This window comes from Melanostigma gelatinosum (assembly GCF_949748355.1).
Source record: "Melanostigma gelatinosum genome assembly, chromosome: 21".
NCBI classification, from domain to species: Eukaryota; Metazoa; Chordata; class Actinopteri; order Perciformes; family Zoarcidae; genus Melanostigma; species Melanostigma gelatinosum.
The window spans coordinates 15,105,409-15,116,253 of NC_136654.1; positions in this window are offsets into that span (position 1 = coordinate 15,105,409).

Below are 10,845 nucleotides of genomic sequence, written 5' to 3' on the forward strand. Positions count from 1 at the left end.
TCCATCCAGGAGCAACAATGTTCAACATAATATATTGTACATAAGTATATTTTTGCATCTACTATGAACTTATCATCATAATTCTCCAAAATGCAATATGACACTATGAAGGAGTTGTAACAGTGCGTTTATAAGTATGCTTATTCCGACAAGAGGATGTAGAGGACCAATGCATAATATTATGTTCAGCAAAACATATCCACTTGATGCATCAGGTCAGTGTTTAGAGAAAGGACACCTGCCTTGTAAACTCCTATGGGCCTGATTTGAACACAATAGGCAAAGATTTTGCTCAAGCTGAATCTGCAATTGGGCGACTGCTACCATCATAACTCCATCTGATCATCCACAACATGACTCAAATATCAAAACATGATCAATACTAAAGCAGCACCGAACGTAACAACCCAGTCATTACTTGAAACTGAAAAATGTCCTGTTCATCTTCAAAAGACAATTCGATTAGAATGTAAAGAAGTTACATTATATTAGAATGTAAAGAAGCTACAGTGTATAGAATGATTCTATTGAAGTTATTCATTTTTTAAATGTTTTAGACGAGTCACTAATCACTTTAAGAGTGATTATAGCTGATTTAACTTACAGAAATGAGATTGATCTTCTCATGTCACTCTCTTTATACATAAATATATATATATATATATAAATTCATCCCCGTTTTATTGATATCTTACGAAAAGTTCCTAATTTTTCGTGCGTTTTTCCAGCAAAAGTCCAGCAACATGAGTCTGTTTTGGCTTGTTACATGCATACTGTCTTTTCAAAATAAACTTCCATCTTCACAGGAAACAACTGAGGTTTAGGCGATGAAACTACTTAGTTAGGTTTAGGAAAAGATCGTGGTTTGCGTTAAAATATCTACGGAAGTGGCGTTGCTTAAGTGCGGAAGTCACGTCACAAATAAATCAACATTGGCTTCTCGGTTCACACACGGCACAAACTGCGGCCTCCTGAAGGAAACACCAGTGTTTGTTTGACCCATCCACCTCTCCTCATCCCACCCGTCCTGTGTGGAATGCTACTCAGGTAGTCGCTCGCTAGCTATAGCATGTAGCATCCTGGGCATCACCGCGGCTTTGAGAGCACTTGTTTGCAATTGTGCATTAACGTGATTAACCAATGATTTAACTTGTGCTCAAATGTGGTAGCATAGGTCTTTCTTACGAGAACAAATGTCACAAAAACTGTAGGTTCAGCAGTTTTTTAATGCATTTTGTTGACAGGGTGTAAAGGAGAAGGTAAATCAGAGTGCCACTTTATGGAGACACCATGCAAGGAACGGCTCTCCCTCGCTCTCATATCCGAATACTGGTTGCAAATGAATCACACGATAAGAGAATAAGTAGATTAATTAAAGCTAATGCCAGATAAACACAGTATCATCAGCTCTAATGTAGTGGTAAATACAATTTAAAAAAAGATGATGTAACCACGAACACCATTCATTATAAAAACAACAACAACCACAAATGTAATCAAAGCTCTTCTCTACACATTTAAATGTTCCCTTTTAAAAATGACCCTTTCAGCAAACACTGTACATTAGTTTAATTGTGAGACATTAAATAGATGACCGGAGGGCCATTAACCCTGTAGGCTATAATCAAACACTGTGCACAGTTAATTTCGCCCTATGCAACATCCCTGATTGTAATTCTGGCTGTTAGGCCTGTAATTCTATTGACTGATCGAGGAAGAGGTCAGCTAATGTCTGACACTCGCCAACCTCTTCTCCATCCATCAGCGCAAAATGTCAGTTGCCATCATCTGCAGAGGAGACGAATTGAAGTTTAATTGGCATCGGCTCTGTTTGTCCTGAATAATTATAAATGATTTAGGTATTAGTGCCTTATTTCGTCATAAATAATTCATTCGGCCCGCCTTTTACACACGCACACGCACACGCACACACGCACACGCGTACACACACTGTGTGTTTGTTCCTGTTCAGCTGTGTCAAACTAGTCGGTGAAAACACGTTAAATACCGGAAATACGGTAAGGATTATGACAAAAACGAAAAACAATGTAAAGAGTATTTTTTTTTGCTGAGTTCATTAATATTATTTCAAGTATATTTTGATTTAGGTTTCACGCGCTTTACTCCAGCCAATGTAAACGTTGCAACGGTTTCTTCCTTTTTTTATTTTGAAAGCAAGTACCGGAAGTAGCACGTCTGCTCGTTTTAAACGACTTGACACAGTGATAGGCAGGTCAGCGCTCCATGTTGCGGCGCTGCGTGGCACTGGGCACCGACTGGCTCTGACTGCACCACACACACACACACACGCACGCACACATCACTGTGGTTTTGAATGGCCAGCGACGCATGGCACATTTGGCTGGGCGAGAAGTAGCCGTCGGTCCGGGGCGCCGCTACCTGCTGCAGACCGTGCTCGTACACCCATGGGTGTCGCTACTGTGACCGTCTCATGCGTTCGGACTGAATGCAGCCGCTCTGATCGGTGCCGTAGTTATTTTCAGAGTCGCTCGCTCGAGCTATTTCGGACCGACTGGATTTGAGGAGCCGCACGGAGCGCTGCAGCAGACACTGTACCGGAGCCGCAGCAACAGCAGACACGGTACCGGAGCCGCAGCAGCAGCAGACACGGTACCGGAGCCGCAGCAGCAGCAGACACGGTACCGGAACCGCAGCAGCAGCAGACACGGTACCGGAGCCGCAGCAGCAGAGGAGGAGAAGGCACGGGTGTGATGCCAAAAAACTGGCCAGAATAACAAAGGTCGAAGTCTAGAAAAGGTAATCAATCCTCCTTTTTGTACTGCAACTTCTGCTCTTCCTCACCTGTGCATTTCATTTTAAACTTTAATTGATTTTTATTACATTCAGTAGACTACAATGTGTGTGTCTGTGTGTGTGTGTGTGTGTGCGCGCGCCCGCGTGTGTGTGTTGTGGGTGTCGGTCTTCTGCAGCAGCCGATCTATAACTTATAATGCCTGTTTCTTGCAGCGGCTCATAGGCAAAGCTCAGCCAGCCTGCTAAGCCAATAACCCCCCCCCCAGTAGCGTTTAATGAGCTCGACTTAAGCTGGTCCTTTGTACATTATAACAAGCATTTTGTTTCATCAGACATGTGCATTGCATTTTCACACGACTTTCATGTTAGACCTGTGCAACACATTGTTTTCACCAACATTATTCGATTTCATTCATGCGTAGATCTTTGCAGATGATTTTAAAACAGAGGGCCTGCTGGATCTAACGGGGTGCATGAATATTCAGGTTCATATGTATTCATTTGTACACAGATATGTGGTGGTGGATGTACTGTAGGGGGTACTTATCCTCCATGTGTAAGCTATATTCAACGCACGCAGTCTCAAGGTATATGAGGGGGTTGCCCACCCAGACAACAAGCTGTCCCTAAAGTGCAGAGGTTTATATGGAAGAAGCTGTTCTTACTTGTTCAATGGCTTCAGGCCAGCACCTACCTCACTCTGCACAGCCTATTATCTGACATCTGGTCCTTCTCGACAGGGTCTTATGTGGTAATGGTATGTTTCAACAAAGGCTGTTAATCTGTGTAATGCCTGTTGTTTGGAAGGGGAAACCGCTTATTTCCCGTATGATCACCATTCAGCGCTTTGTGTGGCGCGAGGCTGCTTTATTGGATGTTGTTGTAGAAGTTATATGGTTAGGATTAGACATTTGTAAAACTGTCACAGAGGAAAAAGGGCATAGTATGCACACACTCTTAAATCGAATGCTATGCCCTTTATGGCATCATGGAACTGCTGTGATAAAGCATTTATCAGAATAAAAACAGGTCTGCAGTCTGCTAAGATTTGTGTTGCAGACAGTACTCATGTTTTTTGTATGAGGCTGGAGATGACTGCCATCTCGCTGTAAAAAATTCAAGTTCTTGGTTGTCAGCTCGACTCGGCGCAGATAAAAGACAGTCATCCTCAAAGCCTTCTCTCATCACATCAGCGAACGTGCGCTAGTTTTGCTTCTCTCTTGCTATCCTTCTCCTGACACACCGAGTTCACAGCGAGGAGGTTTTCCATTGTGAGATCATCATGATGTTCTTTTTCTTTTTTTTAGTCGGACAGCCCAAAACTTTTTGTGTGTCAGTGCTTATCGCTCTCTGCTCAGGAGTGTGTGTGTGTGTGTGTGTGTGCGTGTGTGTGTGTGTGTGTGTGGGGGGGGGGGGGTAGTAGTGACAGGGCCTTTGTTTTCCACAGTACGAGCCAACACAGTCCGCCCTGTCACGATCACTGACAGGCCAAAGGTTAAAACCAAAAGATTCTGCTGCGGAAAAACGGACGAAGGGGTTTCTCTGCAACTTAAATTGACACGAAACAGCCGTCAGTATGAATAAAACATGCCTCGAATCTTTGAATCAAAACTACTGGAAGTAAACCCACCATGCCTTTGTTGCACCAGATAAAATGTAATTTATTGTTTAGAGCAAAAGTCTTTATCATCACTTGTGAAGGCCTAGTCTGAGTGACAGTTCACCCTGTCAGCATCCACCCTAAACCTGTGATATTATGCATTTCGTCCATGTTGTTGAATTGTTTTATTCCACCGAGTTTGTGTTTGATACATTCACAAAACATCCAGGTGCATGATGGTTGTATAAAACTTTGACATTTGACAACACTTTTTGTTCGATCCTCCCTTCAGCCAACAGTCAATGTGGTTCTTTCTTTAAATCATGGCCACGATTGCCCCCTAACCTTAATCACATGTTTATTATTGCAACCTTTTAGATCACATCTGCGATCATATCGTGTTCAGTAATAGTCATGTACACACATATAACAATATACGCAAAAATACATAGCATAAATAATATAGTATTTTAAAATCCAATCATCTTTGCTTCCTGTGTGCTTCTGTAAGTTAGTACGGAACTATTTCAACCAATATTATCACGGCAATCGGCAACTTTTAGTGACATTGAGGTGCGTGTGGAACCGCGTCCTCTTTGACCCTCGACCAAAGATGTTTCCCTAAACCGAACCAAACCTCAACAGCAGCATCCGGACACAAAACAAGTGTAACATTTGATGAAGGCACAGACGAATAATCGGATCACAAAGTGCTTCTAAGCGCCGTTCCAGAGGACAAACAAACAACGTAGTTTGTCATTTAATTTGTTGGTACTCAAAAAGTCATTCCAGGAAATGTAGAAAATCACTGATTTAAATCAGGAGTGGACGAGGCAGACAGGCCAATTACAGCACTTTGCCATGAGATAATAAAATGATAGATTGATATTGCGAAATATTGTTGAAATTCTCCTTTGAAGTGTCACCAGCGGCGATTTATAGCCAGTTTTTCTTATTCTAGTAACAAACACGATGACACCGCGCTCATTCTCTGAAGTGGTTGGAGTTAACTAAGAGACTTCTCCCTCAGAAGTCTGCTGTTTAATGAGGTAAAACGGCTGTTTTTCGGTGTGCATCCACGACCGAGCCAGACTGGGTGTTGCTCTCTAAATCTCATCTGAAAAATGTGACTTTGTTTCCCGCACGGGCAATAAAGGTGTCGTCCTCATGGATGTTTTGATTCATTTCCCTGAGCGCTGAGGGAACTGACTCTTTATGGCGTTTCAATCAGGGAAGGCAGTTAAGAGAACTAGCAAAGCCTATCGGAAATAAAATGCTTGGCTTTTTAGTTTCATATGTACATGTGCATGTATGCATGTATGTATGTATGTGTGTGTGTGTGTGTACCGCAGTATGAATAGCGTAATCATCAGTTTGAGAAAAATAAATGCAGTGTAAAGAGAATTAAAATTGATATTTCGGTCATAATTTATTTCCTTTCTTGGCGAGTAGCTCAATTCTGAGCCCCGAGAGTGGGCAAGGCAGTCATATTAGAAATGCAAGGCAGTACAGCAGCAGCCATACCAGCAGAAACTCAGCTTACATCAGAGAAACACCAGCAGCAGCAGCTTGAACACATTGACAAGTCTGAGGATAAAGACATTTGTGATAGTCCGTAAAACACTGAGAATTGTCTCATTTGGTGCACTGAGCTCCTTTCAATGAGGGACGGGTTCTCCCCAGGCTTGTCCCTCATCTCGCCGTGGCCCTTTGATTATGTAATAATGATGCCAAAAGAAGGCGTCTTCTTAGCGCCTCATTCTTTCTCGTCAGTGAATGGAAGTGGAGGTAAGCCGGACCGTTTCATCTTGGCTTTTTTCCTGCTCCGCTGTCAAGAGGAATAACGCGGTTAGCTGCTGCTGCTGCGACGCTCTCCACTGCTGGGTGTCGGCGACATTCATTGAGTTCTGATGGGAACATTTTCTCACCTACTCGTACCACAACGCCTTTGACTCGATGAAGATTTTTGAAGTTTGCGTTGGAGAATCAGCCCTCTCTTGCCGCAGCTCCGCCTCAGACAGTCGAGGTTTTCTTCGTCGAGGTGTTGCTTTCTTATTGCAGAAAAGTGCTTTTCGTTTCAACACAACCGCGACAACAATGTGGCAGTATCTCGAACATATGCCTGTTTGCATGGAAAAGTCTGTGATTTAAACAAAACATCAGGTGAGATATGAAGAAAGGCGCTGGTGAGACTGTTTTGTATTTCTGGTACATGTTGTTGCCTGTTTCTCTTCGAAGGAGTTGGATATACACCTTGAAAACAAAATCAAATCCTGACGCTCAACCGGAAATACAGCGAAGGATCAAAGGGCTTCAGTGTTTTCGTTTGCTACTTACAAGGAAGGCTATTATGATATGTAGGCTAGTTACGGCGTCATAACAATAAATGGGAGCACTGCATCAATATATAATAACTTGAGCTCTGGGATTCTTTTATTTAATATTCATAGTCTGGCTGCGTCTCACAGCATTGTGTTTTGTATATCTGACAGAAGCATGTGTTGAGTTGCCGTGAGTCGCTGCTTATAGACTATTATAGTAATCGTGTTTTGACTATTAACACCACACCGTGTCCCAAAAGAGAAGGTGTGTAGTAGATCGGATCAGAAGGGCTGTAGTAAATATAGAAGTCTCATATTCAGACCCTCCCCTGCTGACTGTCAGACTCTGGTGCTCAGAAACACTACCGCTTGTGTCCACAGGGGCCGCCAACATCAACACAAAATAAAAGTTCCTCGTCATAGCTTTAAAGACTACATCTGATTTGTTAAGCATGCAGAAACGTCTGATTTCTTCATGACATTTTATGTAAATTTAGGACGAGAACATTAGCATAAATACATGCACAAATAGACTTATGTATGGGTCACAGTCTGCTGTGCTGTGTGCAACGTATCTACCTGTGGAGTCAAACATCACAACACGACTTCTGCTAACATTAATCATTATCAGCATAATCAGAATTAACTCGCTGGCACACTGTTTATCCTGCGAGCAATAGATAGCACAGCTGCTGGCTCAAGTGGCCTGTGAATGCCCTGCAGAGGAAATTTAAGTGCTCCTCTTTTTTCTTTTTTTTGATGGAGAAAATTATCTTTTTTTAAAAGACGCAGAAAGATGCTGACATGTAACAACACGTCCAAACTGATGTGTGAAAATAGCCTGAGACTAGAAGCCTGTTCCTGCTGAGCCTGGGAAGTCATTTCTACCCGTTTCCCCTTAGTTTGCACTGATATATTTCATATTGGCAGTTACTGCTGTGACTGGAGTCTTTGGGCTTATTGCTGCATTGCAGCTTTAATGAAATCAAGTTAATCACTTCGCTCTGGAGGAGTGGAAGTGTTACATGCACTCCTTTTAAATGACCCGACATTACCTGATTCTGCCCAAAGACTGCACATAAGAAGTGGACGTAGTCGCCGTGATGTCACCCATTGGGTTGGGTGCTACGCTTTTGAAGCCTCGAGTTCGGCATTTTGGCCCTCGCCATCTTTGTTTTTGGCCCTCGCCATCTTGGGATGCTTTTTAGAACCATAAGTGACGCGAGAAGGTGGAGCTAAGTACAACCGAACGCTGAATAAGATATTTTTAGGCGACCAAAATGTTTGAAAACAAAGTTGTAAGACAAAAACGCAGACAACTCTCAGACTGGATAACACCGTGGTAGCGACCTGTCAATCTCAAGGTAGCCCCGCCCCAAAGCATAAAACTCTGCTTTATGGTCTGTTTGACTCGAAATGGCCCATAATGTACTAAATGAACATCATGCTGTATTGAAGAAGACTTGAAACTAGCGATTGAGATCATAAACTCATGTTTACAATGTTTACTGAGGGAATAAATCAAGAGAGAAGTAGAGTAATTTTCTCATAGACTTCTATACAACCAGAGGAGTCGCCGCCTGATGGCCATTAGAGAGAATGGCAGTCGGCGGAGGTTGCTGCCGGATTCTGCCAAGACGGCTCGGCTGTTAAATAACAAAGATTGGCTAAGTGGCCGCCTGCAGTCCGTCTGCCACTCAAACTTTCCTCCCGGGAGGTGAAGATCCCCGTTAGCCTATTAGGCAGCTGCTTGAGCCGACCCCAGCTGCTGGTAGCAGATGAATGGCAGAGCATTCATCAGGCCTGAAAGCTGTGTCTCGTAGCTGGAACAACAGCTATGTTATCAACAACCTTCACTTTATAGCGTAGTCTGGAGCAACAAGTAACCTCTGTTACCCCCCCTCCCATTTTTATGTGCATAGTTTCACACCCACCAGGTAGTTTTCTTTTTTTCCGTCTCCTTCTGTGCACTCATCATCCAAGTGTTGTGCTCATCCCGGCGCCACCATTAGCGGATCACCAAGGACTTAGCCATCCGTCTTGAAGGCCGTGCATTTTAACTGCGTGCTGTAATAGGTTCAGCCCAAGATAAATAGGGTAACCGGCATGTCATCCACTTAATACTCGAGCACCGGCACTGCTGCCGCCGAGGCTTTTCTTAAACGAGATCTGTGGGACGGCGTGAGGTTGTCAGTGAAACACTGCTGCTCTGTCACATCTAAATGGCTCCACTGTTCCCCGGTGAGTGGCGCGCAAGTTAGCAGAGGGAGATGGGCCTCCGCTCTGCGATATGAGGTGCCGTTAATGGGTTAACGCCGTTATAATTCACCAGACGTTTCTGTGTCTGTAGAGCACAGTGGACACCTTGTTTTTAACGGTACAGCTGCTTCCATCGGCTTTGTGTGCTAAAACAGGGCGTGGCGACGAGTGTGGGAGAAGAAGATTTAAAACGCAGCATTGTTTTGAGTCTGGGCCAGCACTCGTTTCAATGATTCCCTTTGTATTAAGGAAATACAGAAACATAATCCAACAGCTGGAGTGGATACATATCTAACCATAACCATCCATTTATTAGATAGAGTTGTTCAGATCGCAGCATTGAAAAGGCCTCCGATACACCCTGAAATACTGAAATACATGTTGTATTTATCAGCTCCTATATGCTACACAGGAACAACAACAACACTTTGTCACTCGCTGCCCGCTTATCTGTACATACTGCAAGATCGGCACTGCACATGTGCAACTCTCAACAGAAGAGAGGTGGCTCACTCGTTAGCTACTTCCATCATCAGCTCTGGAAAAAACAAAAAGGTTGCTGCTTCTGAAATCGATGCCCTGTCCCCTAACGCAACTAAAATGAGTGCCTGAAGATCATCTTCTTTTCTGTGAAAAGTCTTTTTCATCATCAGGCCTCAAAGTTCAATGAACCAACTATATTAAACAGATTCAGCACTTCGGCAGTTTTTCTCCAATTCATATCATGGACTGAATCACTTGGAGTTTTTAAACTGTCTGTACACCCTTCCCATTGATTTGTCTAAATGTTGTGACATTCTCTATAATAATAATAAACTTTATTTCTTGATAAATCAGCAAGTAACAATCATTAAAAAAACATAATCCACATTATCATTATAAAAACTGAAAGATGCTTCAAGAAAAGCCCTATTCCACGCTGCCTGTGCTTTACTAACCACACAGAATACTTTGCCCACAAGCAACACATTGTGATGAAAGAACCAGATCTGAGTAAAGCGGCACACTGTCAGGCTGCAGCCCTGCAACGCTACGTGGCACAGTATGCAGGCTATTTTTAAGAACCATTATGTTTCTCTCAGGCCACGGTGGTTTTACTCGCGCTTGTACATTTCTAAGAGAACTGCAGATCACAGAGTATGTACTCGGGTTTTCTCAGCTCAACCAAATGTCAGATTACTAGCCACGATGCTCGCAGCTGTGTGGGTTTGTTTATTTTTTGCAAATGAAAAGTCTCCATTGTAGCTTTCCTGTGGGATCTACAGTATCATGCTGTACTTAGTGGCACTTAGTGTGACTGCATTTTGTCTCCCGCAGTATTTTAAAGTTCCTGTTTTTCTGTCTAATGCTGAATAGTCTGTATGAGATACACCTTCAACATGCACTGAAACCTTTTTAAGGTTTTGCCAGTTTTCTGTGTTGTGAAAAGATGAACAGCAGCACCAGGGTTTAGTTTTTAGTGGCTTGTTTTTAAGGTAGGGGAGTGGTCAACCGCTTTGCCTCCAGTCACCAGAATATGTCCTTGTTCAGGCGTGAGAGTCCCCTCTGACTCCGCCTACAAATACTCCGTACCACCACCTCTGCCCCAAACTGCACACCAAGGGGCAAGAATAAAGAAGAGCTGCCCGAGGCCGGAGGAGCGAACACGCAGCACCGAGCAGAGCGACACGCACTTCTCTGCAAATACACTAACGACACTATCTGAGCGAGTAACTCAGGCAGCTGTGGCAGTTTGGTCCTCCCGTGTAAAATGGCAGCTTGTATTATATATCATCTTTTAAATAAAAACTGAAAAGCCAGCTCTTAACTTGTCTGTCAGATATATTCTAATGCAGAGAATCAGCAACTCTTTCTATGATGAGTGTTCATTTACATGGAGTGGTGAGACGG